This window comes from Hydra viridissima, unplaced genomic scaffold (assembly GCF_058129835.1).
Source record: "Hydra viridissima isolate aposymbiotic clone 2 unplaced genomic scaffold, HvirCarnegie_v1 scaffold_3, whole genome shotgun sequence".
Lineage (NCBI taxonomy): Eukaryota > Metazoa > Cnidaria > Hydrozoa > Anthoathecata > Hydridae > Hydra > Hydra viridissima.
This window is the reverse complement of record NW_028324302.1, coordinates 4,553,232-4,579,793: the sequence shown is the minus strand read 5'-3', so window position 1 is coordinate 4,579,793 and position 26,562 is coordinate 4,553,232. Positions and strand designations below refer to the sequence as shown.

Here is a 26,562-nt window from a genome sequence, read left to right as displayed (position 1 = left end):
AAAGAGATCTTAAAAAATCGCAGATTTTCCATGGATTCAAAGAATCTAAGCAGCAGGAGCGCAATCAGATTCTTCCCACTCTTCTTCAATATCTTCCTACAAACCATCTTCCAACTCTCTTTCCAACAATCTTCCCATTTCTTCAGCCTCATCAGACGAATCATCTGACGAATCATCTTCTTCAAACTGTCTGTCCATCTTTTTTTAATCGCTGCAAATCTCGAGATCAATTTTCAATTCTTCAAAAAGAATTAAAAAAAATTCAGAGAATTTTCCACGGATTCAAAGATCTTAAAAAATCGCAGATTTTCCATGGTTTCAAAGAAACTAAAAAACTAAAAGATCTCAACACACTTTTTAGGAATACACTCAAGATAATCTTGTAATAGATGTTTTTCTTTACTATTTTTAACAAGAATATCTTTGTGAATCAGAGTTGCCTTCATAATGGCATTCATTTTCAGAGATGCTTTCATCGCGCAATTCGATTCTTCAGTTGACTTGTTCTTAATTATTTCTTTTAAACGAAGTCGATCTGACTTTGCAATCTTTCGAACGTTTACTTGAAATTTACGAAAAACCGGATCTGAAGACAACTCTGAGTTTTCATCAAGAGCTGTTAAAATTTCTTCTTTTGTAATGCGATACCTCACCTCAAAACCAGAATATTTGCTTTGATTATTACCCATCTTTTTTAATCGTCGTTAATGATATTACTCGAATTCAATTTTTTTTCAGCAAAGGGAAAATATTCATATTTTTGGAGCATTGTGTCCATTTTCAGTTTTGCAGTCATTTTCTTCTTTTCTTCCCAATCGCAGTCCAATTCAAGAACGCGTTTGTCAATTGCTCTCAGCTTTTCTTGCTTGCTCAAATGGACCCAGTCGGCAAATTTAGTTGTAAATGCGCATTAGAAACTCGTTTAATTACGTATCGTTGTGGTATGTATGTTAGCCATTTTATCGTGTCGAACACGCATTAGAAATACGCATTAGATGCGTATTAAGACAGGTATACAATACGACGCCTACTGAGTATCAAACTCGCATTTGAAACTCTTGTAAACACGTATAAAACACGACAATTAGAGAATATTCAATACGATATTTTCCTGGTATTGCATGCGCATTTAAAACTTTCCAGAATACGCGTTATTTACGAATATATGTTAGCCATTTTATCGTGTCGAACGCGCATTAAAAATAGACATCAGATGTGTATTAAGACAGGTATACAATACGACGCCTACTGAGCATCAAACTCTTGTAAACACGTATAAAACACGATAAACAGAGAATGTTCAATACAATTTTATTAACTAATATGAATTCATAACATAATGATAATGACTAGCAGTAAACAACCCGTAATATGGATTATGAGTTATTAAATCATTAATAACAATAAAAACACATTAATAACTTGATATATTATCTGAAAAACTAAATACAAATTTATCTATAAATATTTTAACGTTGATTCCCTAACAGCAACGTCATTGCTTATAGTTAACGACATAAAGACCGCATTAACATCAGTTGAGTTCTTTTTAAAATCTGTCACAACACAGGTACCAGAAAAGGGAAGTCAAGCAAAGCCTGCAAATACCTAAAAAAAGAAATGAAAAAAAAAATTACAATTTTTAATTACAAAAGTAATATTTGCATTTTATTGTTAGTAGAAATAGGATAATAATAAAAATAATAATAATAATAATAATAATAATAATAATAATAATAATAATAATAATAATAATAATAATAATAACAATAATAATAATAGTAATAATAATAATAAAAATAATAATAATAATAATAATAATAATAATAATAATAATAATAATAATAATAATAATAATAATAATAACAATAATAATAATAATACTAACAATAATAATAATAATAATACTAACAATAATAATAATAATAATAACAAGATTATAAAAAGGCTAGACAACACAATGTAGTAACACTGGCAAATAGCACCACAACTTAATAAGATATTTTATTAACTTAAATACTTGGACTAAAAAGATTTTATTTATTACAATATTTGAACAATCAAGGGACAATTATAGTTAAACAATTTGAGCAACTATATCATAAAATAGCAAGCAACTCGTAAAATATTTCTTATAAATGTGTGGTATTAAGAAATACGTAAGAGCTCAGTAATTACATAAGTTTTATTAAATCTCCCTCTCATCTAAGAGAGAGAGGGAGAGAAAGAAAGTGTTTACAAAGCAGCATGTTAACAAAAGTAAAAAAACACGGAATAAATAGTAGTAACTGGTTTTATCATGTAACCAGTAAACAAAATTATTTTTACCTTGATTAAAAGCTAATTTCCAGCATTTCTTAATTAAGCTCCAGCTTCTCTGTAACTGTTGACTAATGATTAATAGAGTAAATATCACATCATACTAAATTTACAAAATTAAAACCATGTTTCAACAGTAAGCTAACTAATCAAGAGATAACAAAGGGAAGACAAACTAAAAAAATAAATAAATGAAAAAAAGAATATGATTATAATAGAAATTGTAAAAAAATTTAAATTATTTAAATTTAAAAGTGTTAATTGTTACTATAAATAGTTAAACTCATACTTTGCTTTGTTCTAAAGTGTCTAAAGTAAAATCAAAATAACAGACATTAACACTGCTTGACACTGAATTCTGTCAAGTAAATTTTCTGCTCACCGAGCAGCATTTTTTACATTTTAACAACAATTAATTTCATCCAGCCTAGATCTATTTTTTTCATTTGACAACGTTTTTCAAGTTGCCTATTAGCCAGTGGCGTACCGAAGGTGGGGCGGGAGGGGCGGTCCGCCCCAGGCCCCGTCTGGGAGTAAGGCCCCCAAATGTTAATACAGTTTATATTTTTTTACTTCAGCCGGATTTTGTAATAGTCAACATTTTTGTTCTGTTATCATAATTGTTTACAACAAAAATGAATATTTGTGCCTTGTGCTAACCATTCACTTAATTTATGTGGCGTACATGCTTTTGGTAGTGTTTCTGTTTGTGTTACATTTTTTGGAACTTTGGAAAGTGTGTACACGTTTTTTTCATGTTCAACACATAGATGGGAGGTCCTAAAAGAAACCATTGGAGTGACAGTGAAGAGACCTAATGATACCAGGTGGAGTGCTCATCATGATGCTGTAAAACTAATCTTCAAACATTTCGAAAAGTTGGTTAAGGCTGTGGAAAAGCTTTGTGATGCTTCTGAAAACCTAGATACGAGAGGAGCAGCGGAGGTGTTGATGACAAACATTTGTAATTTCAATTTCCTTTGCTTCTTGCATTTGTGGTACCACATTCTACTCGAGGTGAATCATGCCCAAAAATATCTTCAAATCGAAGGTATTAGCTTGGAAAAGTGTGTTGTGAAGCTGAAAAGCTTGAAGACCTTTTTAGTAGAGAGTCGAGAAGTACTGGTCCATAATGCTGTAGAATATGCGACCCAGACTTGTGCTGAAATGGGCATTGATATTGAAAGCAGAAAACGCAAGCGAGTGAAAAAGATGATGCCAGGAGAAACTGCTAAAGATGCAGGTTTAACTCCACAGGAAGAATTGAAGCGTGCTATGTTCGAGTGCATTGACCACTTTCATGTAGAATTAGAAAAACGTTTGACCTCGATAAATACTGTGTATGAAAAGTTTGCTGTTGTACACACAGGTAATCTTTTGAAGGCAACTGATGAAGAAATTGTAACCTATGCCCATCAGTTTTCAGAAACTTTCAATGATGTAGAGGAGGAAGAAATGCTGCCTGAAGTAAAGAGGCTAAGAAGGCATCTGAGGGCTTCTGGCATCAAATTAGACATTGCAGCTGCATGGACATCCTTGAAAATGCTTCAGTTTATCATCGAAATGGACTTTTGTGAATCGTTGCCAAACGTGACTGAAGCTCTTAAACTGTTTCTAACTACATGTGTGTCCGTGGCTTCTTGTGAGAGGAGTTTTTCAAAATTGAAATTAATTAAAAACTATCTCCGCTCTACAATGTGCCAGTCTCGCTTGACGAGCTTGGCCATAATATATGTAGAAAACGAAATTGCAAAACATGTGAATTTTGATGAGTTAATCAAACGATTTGCAGAAATCAAGGCTCGCAAGAAAGCATTTAATGTGTTTCTAGAGGTAACTCTTTGCTGTAAATCTGTTTTTTTTACTGTACATTTTTATACATCATTGTATTATCATTTAAAATAAATTATCAAAACTAATGCTTTAGTCATTTGTGTACATAAATGAATTTCTATAAGTGATAAAATGGCGTTAATGGATATATATATATATATAAACATATAAACTGATAGATAATGATAAAGATGGTATTTGCTAATTTTTGTTTATTACAAACGTTTTCAAGAAAGTGGAGAAAGATAATGTGTTATACATACATTTATTAATGTAGTCTATTATATATATATATATATATATATATATATATATATATATATATATATATATATATATATATATATATATATATATATATATATATATATATATATATATATATATATATAAAGGCCCCATATATATATATATATATATATATATATATATATATATATATATATATATATATATATATATATATATATATATATATACATACATACATTTATTAATGTAGTCTATATATATATATATATATATATATATATATATATATATATATATATATATATATATATATATATATATATATATAATATATATATATATATATATATATATATATATATATATATATATATATATAAAGGCCCCATATATATATATATATATAAAGGCCCCATATATATATATATATATATCTATAAATATATATATATATATATATAAATATATATATATATATATATAAATATATATATATATATATATATATATATATATATATATATATATAAAGGCCCCATAGATATATATATATATATATATATATATATATATATATATATATATATATATATATATATATATATATATATATATATATATAAAGGCCCCATATATATATATATATATATAAAGGCCCCATATATATTTATATATACGGCCTATATATATATATATATATAGGCCATATATATATATATATATAAGGCCCCATATATATACATATATATATAAGGCCTATATATATATATATATATATATATATATATATATATATATATATATATATATATATATATATATATATTAGACATGTCCAAAAAACAACTTTTTTAAAAAATGTCTGAGCACAGCTGCTAAATGTGTTCTATGTAATAAATTAATACTAAATTTAAAAAATTTTTGAATAAAAAAAATTTTTAGGGGTCGCTCAAGACCCTTAAACATCAGACAAGTCCCTAATATTTTGAAAAAAAAAGTTTTTTAAAACCATATCATGTTGGGTCTCAAAAGAAGTGAAATTTTATAAAAATTTCAAAAATAATAAAAAAAGTTTATAAAAAACACAAATTAAAAAGTTTATTAAAAAAAACTTTAAAAATATGCACTTTTTTATTTTTTGTTAAAAAACGATAGTTTTTAATTCATAAAATTTGAACTGGTAATTTTTATATAAAATAGTTAGTATTTTTGAAATTTTTATAAAATTTCACTTCTTTTGAGACCCAACATGATATGGTTTTAAAAAACTTTTTTTTTCAAAATATTAGGGACTTGTCTGATGTTTAAGGGTCTTGAGCAACCCCTAAAAATTTTTTTTATTCAAAAATTTTTTAAATTTAGTATTAATTTATTACAAAGAACACATTTAGCGGCTGTGCTCAGACATTTTTAAAAAAAGTTGTTTTTTGGACATGTCTAATATATATATATATATATATATATATATATATATATATATATATATATATATATATATATATATATATATATATATATAGGCCCCATTTACCAAGTGTCGCCCTAGGCCCCAAAACATGTTGGTACGCCACTGCTATTAGCATTTACATTAATAACTTTGTTGAGCCTAATACTATCTATTTCAATTTCACTATTATCATTAAACATATTACCAGTAATCTTACTATTGTTACAACTGAATGAATGAACATAAAAGAATCTTACAAATTGTGATCTTTTCTAATCAAAGACTTTATTTAAACTTAAGATTTATTGAAGTCTATATCTTTTTATATGTTTATACACATTAGTCATTTATCAAAAATATTAAACAATATTTATTTACATCAATTATTTTTAATTCAACAAAGAATCTAGACTGCAATGCACAATGGAAAAATATCATCTTTTTTTTTTCAACTACTTTCTAAAGGAATTTTTTTATTTTTTCTATTCTGTTATTTTTTCTAAGAAAGAATATTTATATAGATACAGAGAAATATAAAATATACTGAAATATAGGCAGATTTATGTTTATAAACTTTCATGTCAACAGATTACAGTCAGTTTTCCATAATAAATACATAAAGTATATACCTAATATGAAGTAAATCCAATATAAAATAAAACAAAATCGTAAACTTACTCAAATCAGTATCAGTTACACTGTGTGAAGTAACTAAAAAGCACTTCAGTTCTTTTCAATTGCTCTAAAAAATAACTTTCAGCTCTTTCCAATTGCACTAAAAAATAAAACAAAACTTGCTTAGCTGAGTTGCCTAGTTTATAAGAATCTGAAAACAGATGAGTAAAAAACCAAGAACAAACAAACATTTATTTATTAGAACTACTATATTTTAAGCAAATTAAATTAAACAAAGAATAACGCCAATTCTCCTTAAAGGCTAAAAAAAAAATTTTCAGCTCAAATTTGCTTGCAGACCTTGCTTGTAAAACTATGTGAATAAGAAACACATTTAGAAAAGCCTAGAAACTACTTAAAAATGACATATGCAACATTGAAGTTTGAGCGTTGACTGGACTAATTATTAACAGATGTTTTTAAAAAATTCATATAAATTTACATATATTTGCTCTTTTATATCGTATAAACCCATCATATGATAAATCTGAAACGAAAAAATGTAATGGATAAGTGGATAAGTAAATACAAAGAAAAACATCATATATGAATCATAAATCAATATATCTGATAGAGATAAGATGTCATGATAAGAGAGTAGTAGTTGTTAAATATTGTTATTTCATGTTAGCTTTTAGAAAACAATTCATGTTGGTATGTCATGGTTCTAAAAATTCAAATTGAGATATAAACAAAATGTATATACGGCAAAATGATTTTTCTTGAGTGCCTTCTAGTAAATGATTAAAAGCAGTGAGTTTCAATAATAAAACCACTTATAATTTTTAACAATAGACACCAACATAAAGGTAAACCAAATGTAACAACATTAGTAACATAAATAACAACTTTACGCAAAATCTTGCTCAACATGTTTGCCAAGTCACACACTTTGAAAACATGTAAACAACATAATATAAACATATATGCTAACTATAAAACACAATATATTTATTTAACTTTACATAACATATATAAACACCTCATATAATATTTATATACACAACAGATACATTTTATACTATTTTAAAAACACATTTATAAAACAATTATATAACACATATTATCACATACATATATTTATCAAAAACTTTTTAACTTTGAACATAATATAAACATATATGCAAACTATCAACATATATAACTTGAACTGCGCGAACAAAAAATTTAAAAACAACATGAAAAAATCTAAAAAGATTCATATATATATTCATATATAAAGACATATTTTGTAATAAAATATCAAATTATAATCATATTTAACTTAAATCAAACACTTATCGAATAAAGAACAAAAAACAGATATAAGAACTGCAATCCTTATAACAAAATTTAATGTTTAGCAACAATAAAATGTCAGTGTTGGCTCAAAATTTTAATTTATTTTCTAAATTTTCTAAAACAGAACAAAAAATTCTGTATATAATCTATATCTGATAAAAATAAGTAAATATTGCACTGATAATCAGTAAAAACTGTACTGGAGATATGTGATACTACTTTAGCAGAATGATATCTCTTCATATAACTTTTAATAACGCTGATTATGATATAGAAATTGAAATCATTTACTTAGCTACTTTAGTATATGTATAACTAGAGAGATAATAAATAATACAAAATATCAACTAGTTTTGTAGCTACCTAGAGTAAAATGGTTTCATGTACAGGGAACTACTCCAACTATTATATTGCTGTAAACTTCCAGTTTATTAATATTATTGAATTTTCTATTTGGGCTTGCTCCATCAGACATTATAGCTCTTACTTTAAGTCCAATGGATTCCAATATACTATATATATATATATATATATATATATATATATATATACATATATATATATATATATACATATATATATATATATATATATATATATATATATATATATATGTATATATATATATTTATGTATATATATATATATATAGATATATATATATATATATATATATATATAGATATATATATATATATGTATATATATATATATATATGTATATATATATATATATATATATACATATATATATATATACATGTTTAACAACAGAAATATATACAGTTAAGGATAAATAACTTATACATAAAGTAATATAAATGCAATAAAGAAAAAAAATAATTTGTCACAGTTTTAAAGAACTTAGCAAAGCCAATTTATGGCAAAACCCAAGTATAACTAAGTATTTAATATTAACAAAATATGATTTACCAGCTTTACATAAACCAAATTTTATTTGAAAAAAACAAATGGGTTATTATGTGCTTTTTATGACAAATGAAATAATATATGAAATATGAAAAACAAATCTTTCGGGCACGATATCGTACCCGATTATGATCAAATATAATATAATACGCATTTTTGATAAATAAGTAGTATTGAACTCGAATTCGAAACTTAAAACTAAATGCGTATTTTTCTGGCATCAACGGCGGTATGTTATACGTGATCAATACTCCGAGTATTTACAATACTAGATATGCCGACTGGGTAGCGGCATTAGCGCAAGACAGGATTTCATCATTAAGCAGCCTGCTGATAAAGGGAGCTTTTCATTTTGCATTCCTTTGAAGCACATTTTTGGTTTATGTGAAGATTAAGAAAAAGTTCTGACGGATTCAAGCACACGATAACCCTTGTAAGAAAGAGCGACGTTGATGCGATTTTTAAGAGCGAGGCAACAGCTGCAGGAAAAGTAACCTCGAGCAAACTGTCTTTGTTTATGCCTCATGTCACTCCCTCTGTTATGGCCAACAACCGCCTTTACAAACTCATCGAGTCCAAAGTGGACGTTCCGTTGTCGTTTAGATCCAGACAGTGCGACACCATTGCCGTACCAGTGTCCAATACGTTCAGTTGGAGGTTAAGTGCTAGATCAGCCAGTGAACGACCGAGGTACATCATTGTTGGATTCCAGACCAATAAAGACGGCAGTCAAGATCTAAACCCTTCCGTATTCAACCACTGCGATTTGAAAAACATGTATGTGACCTTAAACAGCGAAAGGTATCCTGCTGTGGATTACGACTTGGCCTTTACAAACAACAAATTTTCAAGGGCTTACAGAGACGCATGCAAGTTTGACAACAAGATTTTTGGAATCAGCGAAATTGTTGCCCAGCCGAATATAACAGCGCTGAACTACAGACACATTTGCCCTATTTTCGTTTTTGACGTGAGCAAGCAGGCTGAGAGGTTAAAATCGACCGTGTTGGACGTGCAAATTAAAGCCACCTTTAACGCAAACGTTCCTGCAGACACTCAAGCCTTTGCCGTGGTGATCTCTGACAAGCTGCTCAGAATCAAATCCGACGGAAACAAAATAAACGTTGTGTATTAAGTGCAGAGCACCCACATGAATTCTTCGAATTTATTGATGTCTCAAGATAAAAAAATAAATCCTTAATAAAAGGATGATTTATACGAAAAAGGATTTGAAAAATTTACTTATCGAAAACGGCATTTCCAAAACATCGAAAAGCAAAATGGGCTTGGCGATGATTGCGCTGGAGAACCATCTGATCGACAAAAATGCGATGATGGAGGATGTTAAGCCGATAGATTCCAAATACGAAAGGCTTCGTTTGATCCGAAACCATCCCGTGGCTGTAAAAATGACGCACGCTGAAACAAGAGAAGTGATCGAATACGGCTCTCTTTACAAAGCGATGAAAGAGACGGGACACGGCAACAATTATTTTGAGAAGCGAAACGGAAAAATAGATGAAAAAGGAATTAAGATTAAGATCATTAAATAAAATGACGTTTCACCCGTTTTTTCTGGAGTGTAGCCAAAGAGAGCCTGATGCAAAAAAGAAAAGACAGCTTGAGGCTCTTGCGTTCAAGGAAGTAAGGTTTAAAATTCCTGAAATGTACAGCGATGAAAAAAGAGACGAGCTTTACGCGATGTTGTGGAAAGAAAAAGAGGATGACTTTTCCCGGATGGAGAAAAAAATCAAAGAGCGCAACAGAGAGTGGGTCCCCAGTCGGCATATCTAGTATTGTAAATACTCGGAGTATTGATCACGTATAACATACCGCCGTTGATGCCAGAAAAATACGCATTTAGTTTTAAGTTTCGAATTCGAGTTCAATACTACTTATTTATCAAAAATGCGTATTATATTATATTTGATCATAATCGGGTACGATATCGTGCCCGAAAGATTTGTTTTTCATATTTCATATATTATTTCATTTGTCATAAAAAGCACATAATAACCCATTTGTTTTTTTCAAATAAAATTTGGTTTATGTAAAGCTGGTAAATCATATTTTGTTAATATTAAATACTTAGTTATACTTGGGTTTTGCCATAAATTGGCTTTGCTAAGTTCTTTAAAACTGTGACAAATTATTTTTTTTCTTTATTGCATTTATATTACTTTATGTATAAGTTATTTATCCTTAACTGTATATATTTCTGTTGTTAAACATGTATATATATATATATGTATATATATATATATATATATATACATATATATATATATATATACATATATATATATATATCTATATATATATATATATATATATATATATCTATATATATATATATATACATAAATATATATATATACATATATATATATATATATATATATATATATATATATATATATATGTATATATATATATATATATGTATATATATATATATATATATATATATATATATATATAGTATATTGGAATCCATTGGACTTAAAGTAAGAGCTATAATGTCTGATGGAGCAAGCCCAAATAGAAAATTCAATAATATTAATAAACTGGAAGTTTACAGCAATATAATAGTTGGAGTAGTTCCCTGTACATGAAACCATTTTACTCTAGGTAGCTACAAAACTAGTTGATATTTTGTATTATTTATTATCTCTCTAGTTATACATATACTAAAGTAGCTAAGTAAATGATTTCAATTTCTATATCATAATCAGCGTTATTAAAAGTTATATGAAGAGATATCATTCTGCTAAAGTAGTATCACATATCTCCAGTACAGTTTTTACTGATTATCAGTGCAATATTTACTTATTTTTATCAGATATAGATTATATACAGAATTTTTTGTTCTGTTTTAGAAAATTTAGAAAATAAATTAAAATTTTGAGCCAACACTGACATTTTATTGTTGCTAAACATTAAATTTTGTTATAAGGATTGCAGTTCTTATATCTGTTTTTTGTTCTTTATTCGATAAGTGTTTGATTTAAGTTAAATATGATTATAATTTGATATTTTATTACAAAATATGTCTTTATATATGAATATATATATGAATCTTTTTAGATTTTTTCATGTTGTTTTTAAATTTTTTGTTCGCGCAGTTCAAGTTATATATGTTGATAGTTTGCATATATGTTTATATTATGTTCAAAGTTAAAAAGTTTTTGATAAATATATGTATGTGATAATATGTGTTATATAATTGTTTTATAAATGTGTTTTTAAAATAGTATAAAATGTATCTGTTGTGTATATAAATATTATATGAGGTGTTTATATATGTTATGTAAAGTTAAATAAATATATTGTGTTTTATAGTTAGCATATATGTTTATATTATGTTGTTTACATGTTTTCAAAGTGTGTGACTTGGCAAACATGTTGAGCAAGATTTTGCGTAAAGTTGTTATTTATGTTACTAATGTTGTTACATTTGGTTTACCTTTATGTTGGTGTCTATTGTTAAAAATTATAAGTGGTTTTATTATTGAAACTCACTGCTTTTAATCATTTACTAGAAGGCACTCAAGAAAAATCATTTTGCCGTATATACATTTTGTTTATATCTCAATTTGAATTTTTAGAACCATGACATACCAACATGAATTGTTTTCTAAAAGCTAACATGAAATAACAATATTTAACAACTACTACTCTCTTATCATGACATCTTATCTCTATCAGATATATTGATTTATGATTCATATATGATGTTTTTCTTTGTATTTACTTATCCACTTATCCATTACATTTTTTCGTTTCAGATTTATCATATGATGGGTTTATACGATATAAAAGAGCAAATATATGTAAATTTATATGAATTTTTTAAAAACATCTGTTAATAATTAGTCCAGTCAACGCTCAAACTTCAATGTTGCATATGTCATTTTTAAGTAGTTTCTAGGCTTTTCTAAATGTGTTTCTTATTCACATAGTTTTACAAGCAAGGTCTGCAAGCAAATTTGAGCTGAAAATTTTTTTTTTAGCCTTTAAGGAGAATTGGCGTTATTCTTTGTTTAATTTAATTTGCTTAAAATATAGTAGTTCTAATAAATAAATGTTTGTTTGTTCTTGGTTTTTTACTCATCTGTTTTCAGATTCTTATAAACTAGGCAACTCAGCTAAGCAAGTTTTGTTTTATTTTTTAGTGCAATTGGAAAGAGCTGAAAGTTATTTTTTAGAGCAATTGAAAAGAACTGAAGTGCTTTTTAGTTACTTCACACAGTGTAACTGATACTGATTTGAGTAAGTTTACGATTTTGTTTTATTTTATATTGGATTTACTTCATATTAGGTATATACTTTATGTATTTATTATGGAAAACTGACTGTAATCTGTTGACATGAAAGTTTATAAACATAAATCTGCCTATATTTCAGTATATTTTATATTTCTCTGTATCTATATAAATATTCTTTCTTAGAAAAAATAACAGAATAGAAAAAATAAAAAAATTCCTTTAGAAAGTAGTTGAAAAAAAAAAGATGATATTTTTCCATTGTGCATTGCAGTCTAGATTCTTTGTTGAATTAAAAATAATTGATGTAAATAAATATTGTTTAATATTTTTGATAAATGACTAATGTGTATAAACATATAAAAAGATATAGACTTCAATAAATCTTAAGTTTAAATAAAGTCTTTGATTAGAAAAGATCACAATTTGTAAGATTCTTTTATGTTCATTCATTCAGTTGTAACAATAGTAAGATTACTGGTAATATGTTTAATGATAATAGTGAAATTGAAATAGATAGTATTAGGCTCAACAAAGTTATTAATGTAAATGCTAATAGGCAACTTGAAAAACGTTGTCAAATGAAAAAAATAGATCTAGGCTGGATGAAATTAATCGTTGTTAAAATGTAAAAAATGCTGCTTGGTGAGCAGAAAATTTACTTGACAGAATTCAGTGTCAAGCAGTGTTAATGTCTGTTATTTTGATTTTACTTTAGATACTTTAGAACAAAGCAAAGTATGAGTTTAACTATTTATAGTAACAATTAACACTTTTAAATTTAAATAATTTAAATTTTTTTACAATTTCTATTATAATCATGTTCTTTTTTTCATTTATTTTTTTTTTTTAGTTTGTCTTCCCTTTGTCATCTCTTGATTAGTTAGCTTACTGTTGAAACATGGTTTTAATTTTGTAAATTTAGTATGATGTGATATTTACTCTATTAATCATTAGTCAACAGTTACAGAGAAGCTGGAGCTTAATTAAGAAATGCTGGAAATTAGCTTTTAATCAAGGTAAAAATAATTTTGTTTACTGGTTACATGATAAAACCAGTTACTACTATTTATTCCGTGTTTTTTTACTTTTGTTAACATGCTGCTTTGTAAACACTTTCTTTCTCTCCCTCTCTCTCTTAGATGAGAGGGAGATTTAATAAAACTTATGTAATTACTGAGCTCTTACGTATTTCTTAATACCACACATTTATAAGAAATATTTTACGAGTTGCTTGCTATTTTATGATATAGTTGCTCAAATTGTTTAACTATAATTGTCCCTTGATTGTTCAAATATTGTAATAAATAAAATCTTTTTAGTCCAAGTATTTAAGTTAATAAAATATCTTATTAAGTTGTGGTGCTATTTGCCAGTGTTACTACATTGTGTTGTCTAGCCTTTTTATAATCTTGTTATTATTATTATTATTATTGTTAGTATTATTATTACTATTGTTAGTATTATTATTATTATTATTATTATTATTATTATTATTATTATTATTATTATTATTATTATTATTATTATTATTATTATTATTATTACTATTATTATTATTACTATTATTATTATTATTATTATTACTATTATTATTATTATTATTATTATTATTATTATTATTATTATTATTATTATTATTATTATTATTATTATTATTATTATTATTATTATTATTATTATTATTATTATTATTACTATTATTATTATTATTATTATTACTATTATTATTATTATTATTATTATTATTATTTATATTATTATTATTATTATTATTATTATTATTATTATTATTATTATTATTATTATTATTATTATTATTTTTATTATTATCCTATTTCTACTAACAATAAAATGCAAATATTACTTTTGTAATTAAAAATTGTAATTTTTTTTTTCATTTCTTTTTTTAGGTATTTGCAGGCTTTGCTTGACTTCCCTTTTCTGGTACCTGTGTTGTGACAGATTTTAAAAAGAACTCAACTGATGTTAATGCGGTCTTTATGTCGTTAACTATAAGCAATGACGTTGCTGTTAGGGAATCAACGTTAAAATATTTATAGATAAATTTGTATTTAGTTTTTCAGATAATATATCAAGTTATTAATGTGTTTTTATTGTTATTAATGATTTAATAACTCATAATCCATATTACGGGTTGTTTACTGCTAGTCATTATCATTATGTTATGAATTCATATTAGTTAATAAAATTGTATTGAACATTCTCTGTTTATCGTGTTTTATACGTGTTTACAAGAGTTTCAAATGCGAGTTTGATACTCAGTAGGCGTCGTATTGTATACCTGTCTTTATACGCATCTAATGCGTATTTCTAATGCGTGTTCGACACGATAAAATGGCTAACATACATACCACAACGATACGTAGTTAAACGAGTTTCTAATGCGCATTTACAACTAAATTTGCCGACTGGGTATTGCCTACAAGATCGGCAAGGGCAGTGCTGTCTCTTTGCCACAGCTGATTCATTCCTTCCGACACTTGGAGCTCTACAGGATATTTCAGGAAACCCAGCAAGGTAGTGCCTTGACCTGGACTGTATATGGTCTCAATCTCTTGATTCGACAACTGATAAGAAATCTGACTGAACAGGTGCATGATGCCGTTGTTAACAAGAGTAACCACATCCGCATCCGCATAGGAAGTACCGTCTGCTTTTGTCAGTCTTCCTTTCACCAAAAGGTAAGCATCACAGGGACGCGTGAACAAATCTTGCTGCTCAATGTTGATTTTTATCTCACCGGACGTGTTTAAATTGGTGCTAACCGGTTCATATTCGTGAAATTCATATCTCTCAATATCTTCATCAATGATGATTTCCTCTGTAATGTCTAAAACATCTGAATTTGCCATTTTTCTATACCAAAGAAAAAAATTTTTCAAGATCCTTTAGATCCGTGGAAATTCTTCGAATTTTTAAGATCCATGGCGAATTTTTATGCGATCTTCAGTCCTCTTCCCAGTTTTAGATTCTTTGAATCATGGAACTTTACTTTTGAAAGTTTTAGATCCTTTGGATCCGTGGAAATTCTATGAATTTTTACCAGATCTTGGACTCGGATGGCGTTTTTCATGGAAAGAGACCCTCCAAGAGAGGAATAATCACTGCTCACCTTTGGAGCTGACGGCCCGACCATTCCGGAAACAATGTCTTTGCTTTTTTGAGTAAGCGAAACCTTTTGAGGCTTAGGAGTTCCAGTCTTGACATACACCTTTTCTAGCGCCTTTTTGCCTTGGTCAATGGCCACATCTTTCGCTGTAGCAATCGCCGAAGAAGTCAACTCTCTCCCTGCAGATTTTGAAGCTGTAATCGCCTCTCTTCCCAACTCACTTTTTGCAATCTTGCCAGCCAAATTAGACGCTGCTCTTAACGCGCCCGATGCTGCTGCTCTTTTTAAAAAATGACGCAACGTGTCCATGATTCCACTTCCTTTAACAACGTGTTTCTTAACATATCTGTTTCTGTAAATGATCATTTTTAAATACGAGAAAAAAAATTATTTGGATCCTTCAGATCACCTTCATTATCGATTTGTACTGGTTTTTGCTAATCACCTTTTGCCTCAACAGCTCATCGCAAATGCTCACAGCTTCATTTCTCGATCCCGTATTCCCAGCACGACAAGAAGCCACGCTCAATTCAAGCTTTTCCACCAACGCATTTGGATCGCTAGGAAGAACGATCACTCCTAAACCTTTCTTTCTCCTGTCATAAGCTTTTTTCATGCGATCCTTGTAATTATTATATTCTTCAACGCTCATCGTATCTTTACCTTTTTCAATGCGTGCCAATCCTTTACGGTACTCCTTTTTTAACTGTTCCTTCCTCTTTTCTTTTTCAGCAAGATTTTGATCAAGCATTTGAAGATCGTGACTAGTAGGAACTGAAACAGGATCTTCAGCCGTTTTGTGAGATTTCAGCTCATTTTCAATACGGATGATGAATTGATTGTATTTTTCAATCTATGAAGCTCTGGGCTTGTTGTGTCTCGCATCCGACTTTACAGCATCACTCTCTACTAAAATTTTCGAGTAATTAGCCACATCTTCTGCTGTCAAGTTCTTTGAAACGTTTGGATTGGTCATGAGATCCCAAAGACCTTTTGTTCCTTCATACTTTACGCCTCCAACAATCATATCGTTACCTTCAAACATCACTCCCATTTTTCCAATCGTATATTGACCATCGCTTTTGCTCAATTCAAACTTGTTCTTAAAGCTTCTTTTAAATTTTGCTCTTGTGTCCAGATCAAACAAACTTTTTATAAATTGGTCGCCCTCAGGAAAAATAGATCCTGTTGATTCTAAAAAAGGCTCGGTTTTAACCTCCTCGTTTTTAACCTCGTTTTTAACCTCGGATTTTATCTTTTTGAGCGTCTTTTCGTTGCTTTGAATAAGAGGCTTAAACAGCTTTCCCACATCCGTCTGAAAATTTGCATCTAAAATGTTGTCGTTGATGCTGTTCTGATAAATCCTCTTTCTTCTGTCATTAATCTCTCTCACAATTTCATCTCTTTTGTTCGGGTCTTGTATTTTAAAAAAAGACATGGTTTTTAAAATACGATAGAAATTATTTTTCAAGATTCTTTGAATCCGTGGAAATTCTTCGAATTTTCAGATCCTTTTTTAGATTCTTGGAATCCGTGGAAAAAATCCTTAATTTTTTTTATAAAAATTGTTAAACGCTTGAATTGCGTCATCTCGACCTTTTTGGATCAAGTTCTCTTTAGCCAATTCATCTATTCCGTTTTTAGTTTTGGTTCGTATTTCCTCCGTCATGGTCTTAAACTTTTGAAGCTCGCCAAGAATCAACTGAAACTCTGAATCGCTTATTTTATTATCCATCAACGCTTTGGAAATGTGCTCGCTGATCGTGTTCAATTTTGACTCTGCCAGCACTTTTATTTTTTCATGCTTTTCCGCTTTCAAAGCCACTCTTTTGTTCACTTGACCTCTGACAATCGATAAAAAACCCATTCCAATAGCTACCCCTTCACACGCAATCGCTGCTGGACTTGCAATAATCGTAGACAAAAGACCAATTCCAGTCGTACCCAATGCTATGCATAAACCTTGCATCGTATTGTCCACATTCGAAATGATCCTGAAAACGCGATGGTACTTTTTGCTGAGATGAACTCTCTTCTTCCTCTCGTTGTCAATCTCTTTTTGGATCTCACTTATTTTTTGAAGACGGTAAATGTGTCCATCATCCACTGGAGCCGTTGGAAGAGTGGGTTATATTTCTTTATAACTGTTGATATCCATTTTTTTTATTAAGGAGAAATAAAAAATTTTCTACCCTCAGATTCCATGGTTTCAAAGAAACTAAAAATTCAAAGAATTTCCATGATCTGAAGGATCTAAAAGAAATTCACGATGCAAAGACTCTCTCCCTTTTTAATCACAACGTCCTTGTCACTTCTATTATAAATTTCCATGAAGATGTTCTCTACAGACTCTGAAAAACGCAAAAAGTGGCTGAAATAATTCAGCTTTAAATTTAGCTCATGCCTCAAATTCACCAAAGCAACACCTCTATCCACTTTAATCCCAAACATAAAAACAATCGTCTGTTTAGATAAACGGTATAACTTAATGTCTCGTTGAGCAAATATTTCACATCTGGAACGACGACAAAGCCGTCTAGGAGGATGATCCAAATGATCGTTAAAATAAACGGTGCCTTTCAACTTATTCTCGTCAATACAAATGATTCTTCTCACCTTTTTAACAGTAAAGGAAACTTTTTTCTTAATCTTTCTCTTCTCTCTTTTCCGATGTCCTCCTCTTCTTTTTTACATTCATGAAAATATCGACATTTCTCTTTAGTTTCTGCTATTTGCAAAAGTTTATCACAGGTTCTTAAGATCGTTTCGATTTTTAGATTCTTTGAATCCGTGGAAATTCTATGAATTTTTAGATCCTCAGACATTTTCATTTGTGTTGAAATTTATTTATTTTATTTTGCATAATATTTTTTATGGCTCAACTTAAGCATAATAATAGGCTTGTCCGAGAAGAAGGTTAAAGCTTCCGGATTGACCGACTTGTGCGTCTCCAGAGTTGAGCGTGACAACGAGCCTTCTTCCGGCTGCAACGCTGGGCATGGAGTCTGCATTTGCAAAATTTCTGTAAAAGGAAATGGTGGTGGTGGAACCTATGGTTGAGCTGGATTGTAACAGCAGTCCAGTCGATGTGTTGTTGAACGAGGATACGTTTGATCCGTTCCAAGAAGACAAATAAAAATCTTCCAATCCAGACGAGGAAAAGATGCATTTGCTGTTACCGTCATATCCAGAAAAAGTGGTGTAATTGTTTTTATTATAAGGTGTCCAAGGACTGAGAACGGTTCCGTTTCCAGGAGGTAAATTCCCATCATACATTCTGACTCTCGATTCCCACCAGCTTCCAGAAGCGCCGATGATGTGCATCCTGATGTATTTTAGAAAAACTCCATTTCCTTTTCCATTTGTGTCAAGCAAAACATATTCGTTTCCGTAAGTGGTGTTTAAATATCTGAACGTCCTGCAGTAAAGTTTGAAAAGAGGGATGGAGGCAGGAATGGATGCAAGAGTGGAAATGAACGGTTGAATCCAGTAAGTGATTGTAGAGGTATTTTTGTTGACCAGTTGGATGCTGATGTTTGTATTGAACGGCATGTCAAGAGTAAAATATCCTCCCAACGAAGTGTTGCTTAAAACGTTGCATCCTTGCAAAGAATTGGCGTAAAAAGGTCCGCCGATGGGAGAAAACAGCAAGTCGCAAGCAAGTCCAGTGTTATCCACTCCAATTCCTTCCGTAGTTTCTGAATAATTTCCAACGTTAATTTCGCCAACTGTAAATATTCGAATGAAAACATTTCCAGGAAAAGTTCCACTGAGAGCCAACCACAACCTTCTCAAAACTCCAGGTCCGTCCGAGTAAGTGAAAACTGTTGTCGTGGCGGCTGATGCTATTGCTTGCGATTTTAATCCTAATGACGAAAAGCTTGAATTTGGAACAATCCCTAAAAAGTTGGATTTTTGTAACAAAACGCCCACATACCCTTTTGTCGCGGCGTCTTGCGCGTTTGAAGGGTCGAGCACATTGATCAGTTTATGCGAATTCAAATCCAAGTCCGCGGTTCCAATCACCGTTCCTCCACCTGACGCATGCGTATCCACGTAATTTTTTGTGGCGGCGTCGTGCGAGTTGGTTGGTTCTGCCAGGTTGATGATTTTTTGAGAGTTAAAATCAATGTCTGAAGTGATGGTGCTGTTTCCATCTGTCCTGACATACAGTTCGCTTGAAAGAGAGGTTGAATAAGGGTTGTATAAATAACGGCCCAATTCTGATCTACCAAATTTGTCAATCATTTTTTATATATCTCAGATTTTTTTTTTTTTTGTCTGGCCTACCACAAGGTATTAATAATGCTTTGAAAGTCGTTTCCTTCATCCCATTTTTTCAAGACGTAAAGACACAAGTGACCGCAATAAGAGGTATGACCAAACTGCACTCTTTCGCTGTTGTAATAAACAGGATTTTTCAGATAGTCAACCAGTTCGACAAAAGGAGGTTGAGCATAAGAGTCAAAGCTGTATTTTTTATCGCCGTCTTTGTACCAGCTCACCCAATGAAATCCTCCAGTCCTTGAATCACCTGTGTTTGCAATACCGCATTCTTTACTACTCGGTTTTTTCGGCAATGTGTCTCTTTCAAAAACACCTCGAAAGTTTTTTAATTTCAGCTTTTTAGCAGCTTTTTCCAATTGAAAGTTGGTCAAAGCCTCGTTGGGTAAATTTACTCCTTCGACGTCGATCATTTTTAAATTCGTGCAAAGTTTAAAAATCTCCATGGTTTCAGAGAAACTAAAAAGACCTTGAAGTGCGAAACGGCGTACGCATCTCTCGCGTTGGCGTCGGCTCCGTTTTGCGACATTTTTTATATGAAAAGAAAAATTCTTATTTCATTTCTTCATCAGATTCCATTTCACCTAAATCCAAATCGCTCATAATACTTTGAGTCAAAACAGGAGCATCTTTAGTGATGAGCACTTCTGGAAGCTTGACTTGAATCGACTCTACCTGTGATCCAATGAAAACGCCTTCAATTTTTAAAGACGCAATAGCAAAGCACCTTTGACGAATATACTCCAATGGATCTGCCTTTACCATCTTTTTGTTCTCCCTTTTACTAAACAAGGAAGTAATGTTCTTTTCTTTTCTATACAGCTTTCCGAAAAAAATGGAAGATGAACTTTCTGACTTTTTCTTAAAAATGGATAAATCCTCAGCCATTATTTTTTTTGTTCTTCCTCCTTTTTTCAACAAGGCTGTCTTAAGAATGACTTGCTCGCGAAGAAATTTTGTTATTTTTTCAGTCACCTCCATAAACTTTTCTTCTTCTGATCCCTTTTTATCATCATGAGCAACAAAAGACATGGAATATCCAGTCAGCTCTTTTGTCTTTGGATCAAAACTCTCAAACACACCCAAAGAATACAAAATGGGGGTTCTTAAAATAAAAGGACCTTTTCCATTTTCATACTCGTAATACAAAGGAATCTTTTGATACTGAATAGGCCTTGTGGCTGCGTAAATCTCCCCAGCTATTAATTTGCTCTCGTCAAAATTCTCAATCGTCACGAAATTCATCTTTTTTAATGGAAAAGAAATTTTTTTAAAATCATTTCACGATCCGGCACTTTGATTTGCTTCTTGACTTTATTTATTTTTCTTCTAGCATATTCAAACATATCCTCCAGCCGCATGCCACTTTTTTCAAAACGAATCCCTCCACACTTTATTTTCAACTCAAATTCTTCACATCGACGAATAATGGTGAAATCCAAATCATTCTCAAAGCTGTAAATCTTGTAATGGTACTTTTCTTCATAAGGCGAATAATAATACGACTCCTCGTAATCTTCCGTCTTAAGGTACTCATCTATAAAGGGCTCAAACAAAACCATCATCTTGCTCATTTTTTAATGAACCTGAAAATTTTTTTTGGAAAGGAAATTACCAATGTCGCTCGAAAGCAAACTGATCAATTCTTTATTGTCTACCCATGAATTAAACGAGTCTGGATACCCCAAGCATTTCACCAATGATTTTTTATTAGTCTTTCGAACGATTTTTTCAATTCTGAATATATCCTGATGCGTCTTTTGCATCTCCTGCTCATAAAAAGTGCCTTGAATGTCTTCACCGTTAGCATCAGCGATTTTATACGTGGGAGGATCCGTATACTGAACTTTTGACACGGTAAAAACCTCTTCAGTCCATCTCGGTGTATACCCCTTTTCAAAATGAGACTTCTTTTTTGTGATTCGCACTTTGTCACCTATAGAAAATTTCGGTTTTGCTATTTCTCTCTGTTTACCATTCAGGTTCATCCAGACCTTATTTTTATTCTTTTCATCACTGGCTTCCACTGGAGTCATTTTAATGGAAGAGTGCTTTGTGTTGTTGTAATTTTTCACCATCTTATCTAATACGTCAATGTATTTATTAGTATTGTTGGCTGAAAAATATTTAAACATTCTCTCTTTCATCGTTCTGTTCCATCGCTCAACGACACAGCTTTTTTCCTCGTTTTCATTGGAATACAATTGCACACCCAACGCGCTCACGTACTTGTTGTAAAATTCTTTTCCTTTATCCACCCACAATTTGACTCATTTTCTTTTTTCAAAAATCTTTTTCAGCGCTTCAGCTACTTCAAAGCCTGTTTTGCTTTTTAACGGAACGATCCATCCATACTTTGAAAACACGTCGATCACCATGAGCAAATATTTTACTCCGTTGTTGAATTTTGAAAACGATTGCATGTCAACCAAATCTGCAGCCCATATCTCATCAATGGCGTTCACAATCACCCTTCTTCTTTTAAAATGGCGAATAACCGGTTTATGAAGCTCCTCTGCAAGCTGATCCGTCCATTTCAGAGGCATTTTTTTTTTTTAGATCCTTCAGATCGCTTCGAATTTTTCACGACTCCCAATCCAAATTTAGCTTTAGCTTTAATCACCGGCGTAATAAGCTTTCTCTCGTTGATCTCTCTTTGAGTGGGGTTTGGAATGGAGTTCATCTCTTCAAGTATCATCTGATCTGCCACATTCCTGTTTTGTCGGTCGTTAAAATATTTATAAGCCAAATCATGGTGATACGCTGCATTGTCCACTCTGTCTACTGGCTTGCTCCAATCTTGATACATGTCCGTAGAAGTCAGTCGCTTGTCCTAATTGGTTCCAGGCCCTGCAAAGTTCATCCCAGGAATGTGCATTTCCCCTGGAAATTTAGCCCATGGAAGCTTCACTTTGCTCGACAGCTTATTGATTGATTCCACCAAATCACCTCCTTTTGTTTCTTTAGCAATAAACTTGCATTTGGTCGTTCCGCAAGAGTCACAAGTTCCTTTCAACATAGGTCTATTGTTTTTTGTCATCTCATTTTTCAAGTGAATGGTTTCAGTTTTCCTTTTGCATTTAACGCAGTACATTTTAAATACAAGAAAAATATTTTTTTAACTGTAAAAAAATGGAAGTCATTGATTTGTCATGGAATATCGGAAAAACCAAAAGATACAACAACAAGCTTTTGCCAAGAAGCATTCGAGGAATCATCGTCGGAAAGTCCGGTTGCGGAAAAACAACCTTGCTGCTCAATTTACTGCTTAGACCTGGATGGCTGGATTATAACCACTTGCAAGTCTTTGGTAAATCCCTTTTCCAACCCGAATACAAAATACTCAAAAAAGCCTTTGAGAAGAAACTACCAAAAGAACTGATTCTACAATTATTCAACATTCAAAACCAAATTGAAAAGCTAAACTCCAGTCCTGAAGCCGTCATTGAAGAAATATCAAAAGAATGGGACGGAGAAACAGACATGGAATGTCAGTTTTTCGAAAGTGAAGAAGACGTTCCTGAACCTGAATCCTTAGACTCGACCAAAAACAATTTGATGATCTTTGACGATTTGCAACTCACCAAACAAAACAAATGCGAAAAATATTACATCCGAGGAAGACACTCCAACGTTGACTGCTTTTACCTCTCTCAAAACTATTTCTTACTCCCAAGACAAACCATCAGAGAAAATGCCAACTTTATTTGCCTCTTTCCTCAGGACGATAAATATATCAACCACATTTATCAAGATCACGTTTCCAGCGACATGAAAAAAGAAGAATTTAAAAAGTTTTGCAAGTATTGCTGGTCTCAACCCCACGGATTTGCTGTCATTGATTTGTCCTCCAAAAAAGACCATGGAAAATACAGAAGCGGGTTGGACGATATTTATTTTCCAAACGTATAAAAAACATGTCTGGATTTTATTTGCTTGCTAAATCTAAAAAAGATCTTTCCACCGTATCAAACAGCTCCATCAAAACATACTTTGAAAGACCTATCGAGCTGGATTTAAACAAACAGTACGAAATGGCTCTTGTAGGACTCGAAACCTATCGAAGCTACTCCAGCATCACCTCTAAAAATAACGTTTTCAGATACAGCCCAAACGCTGGATCGAACAGTTACACCATCTACATTCAAGAAGGATCCTATGAAATCAACCAGCTCAACGAATACCTTCAAAATGAAATGTAAAAACAAACAGGAAGCTTGTACAGAGTAGACGGAGTCACCATTACAGCAAACGAGTCTTCGTTAAAAGCCGTATTAAAATTTGGAAAGCCTACTGCAACGACAAGATACTGGGTTGATTTCAACGTCAATAACAGCATAGGTTCGCTCCTCGGATTCGATAGAAACGAATACACCTACGTCGAAAAAAAAGAAGAACCTGTTGACCCTAATAAAGTCACAAGCGTCATCGACACTTACGAGTCTGAAAATATCGTGAGAATTGAAGAAACTGCAGTCATTCGAGTCACCAACGACATTATCGGCTCGTCTTATTTAGACGGAAGAACAACAAACGACATTTACTCCTTTTACCCACAAGTTGAACCCGGAACCAAAATTGTTGAAAAACATTTTCACCTCATTTACCTTCCCATCGTTGTCAGCAAAATTTCAAGAATGGAAACACAAATCGTTGATCAAGATGATCACTTGATCGATTTTAGAGGAGAAGACATCATTGTCAGATACCACATCAGAGAAAAAATCTCATCCACTCTACACGATCTTTTCTCCGGAAGCGCTTAAAGTCGATGAAAAAAATTTTCCTTTTCTATTAAAAATGTATCAAAAGATCAGTCTCAACATTTCGAAAGGACAAGCTGACAAAATTAAAAAAGCGTTGCATGATAAAACTGCAACCAGCATAAAACTCACTCATCAAGAGTTGAACGGTGAACATGTTCTTGCTATCACTCAAACCCAACTCAACAAAATTGCAAAAGCATATAAAGCTGGAAAAGGTGTCACACTCAAACTCAGCAAAAAACAACTCATGCACAACGCAAAAGTTGAAGGAGGTTTCATCGGGGCTCTTTTACCTTTGTTAGGGATGATCGGAAGCACCATCGCTACAAAAGTCGTCCCTGCTCTTGCCACTGGACTACTCTCTGGTGTTGAAGCCTCTGCCGGTTCTGCCATGGTAGACAAAATCGCTGGACGCGGTATCGTTTACTTAAGAAAAGACGGAAAAGGACTAAAAATATCCAGATTAGGATCCGGTATATACCTAAACCATTGGGCTGGAAATACTCAAGGCGATGGGCTTTACATAAAAAATAAAAAAGCATACGATCGTATTGGCTCTGGAGAAGAAGAACAATTCTCCGGTCTTGGTTTACTTCTCGGTCCCAATTCACCCTTCAATAGCATACCCATTTTAGGCTCCATTTTGTAATGAACCGTCAAAATTTTTTATCCAACAAGAATAAAAGATTTCCTTGGGATCATAGAAAATACACTTTCATCATTCCTATTTCTCCTTCAGACAAAATCATTAACGTCTCTCCCACATACACATCCAACACGCTCGAAAAAGAAACGATTTTTGAAACCCGATACAACTGATCAGACTTACGCACCAAATCAAATTTCTTATCATCACTCTCTTCTCCAAACTTAAAACTCTCACTAAAAACACCGCCTTTCTCCATTGAAAATATCAACATCCCTTTCTCTAAAAACACTTTAAATTCCGATGTCGGCATTATCATCTTACACATTTCACTAAACCTACTAGCCGAAACTCTTCTCTTTGACCAAAAAGAATAGCGCTCACTCAAACTCACGTTTTGAACGCTTTCCGTCGCCACCTTAATATTATACGCAAACTGGTCTAAAGATCTCACGGCGATTTCTAAACTTCCCGCATTCAAAATCGACAAAGTTAACTCGCTTCCACTTTTCACCGTTTTAAACACCTTGCTCACACAACTCTCAACACCTACATGCAGCGACTCCTCAAATTCAAACACGTACTCATCAAAACGATCTGAAAAGAGATCCACTTCAAACATTAAATTTATCGTTGTTTTTGTTCTCACACTAATCCCTTCTTTACTTATTCGCAAACACACCATCCTCATATTTTTGAACAAAAGATCAAACAACGCTTTCACTTCACCT

At 31.2% G+C, this 26,562-nt stretch overlaps 2 long non-coding RNA genes across 16 annotated transcripts; one reads left to right on the top strand and one right to left on the bottom strand.

Annotated features, from left to right (window-relative positions):
• Positions 1–1,414: 1,414 nt before the first annotated feature.
• LOC149890679 (uncharacterized) lies at positions 1,415–9,018 on the bottom strand. 9 transcript variants are annotated; one of them, XR_016451331.1, is made up of 5 exons: positions 8,741–9,018; positions 6,969–7,013; positions 6,530–6,626; positions 2,329–2,390; positions 1,415–1,608 (listed from the first exon to the last, which is right to left on the bottom strand). It is a non-coding gene; the product is annotated as an uncharacterized LOC149890679 (long non-coding RNA). The 9 variants fall into 9 exon arrangements; XR_016451329.1 differs by lacking the exon at positions 8,741–9,018 and adding an exon at positions 2,609–2,628 and having other exon boundaries at positions 2,329–2,422; positions 6,969–8,348; XR_016451330.1 differs by lacking the exon at positions 8,741–9,018 and adding an exon at positions 8,171–8,348.
• A 1,455-nt stretch (positions 9,019–10,473) lies between these two features.
• LOC149890678 (uncharacterized) lies at positions 10,474–15,109 on the top strand. 7 transcript variants are annotated; one of them, XR_016451340.1, is made up of 5 exons: positions 10,474–10,796; positions 12,526–12,570; positions 12,913–13,009; positions 13,856–14,021; positions 14,916–15,109. It is a non-coding gene; the product is annotated as an uncharacterized LOC149890678 (long non-coding RNA). The 7 variants fall into 7 exon arrangements; XR_016451339.1 differs by lacking the exon at positions 10,474–10,796 and adding an exon at positions 11,191–11,368; XR_016451342.1 differs by lacking the exon at positions 12,526–12,570 and having other exon boundaries at positions 10,475–10,796.
• The last annotated feature ends 11,453 nt before the right edge of the window (positions 15,110–26,562 follow it).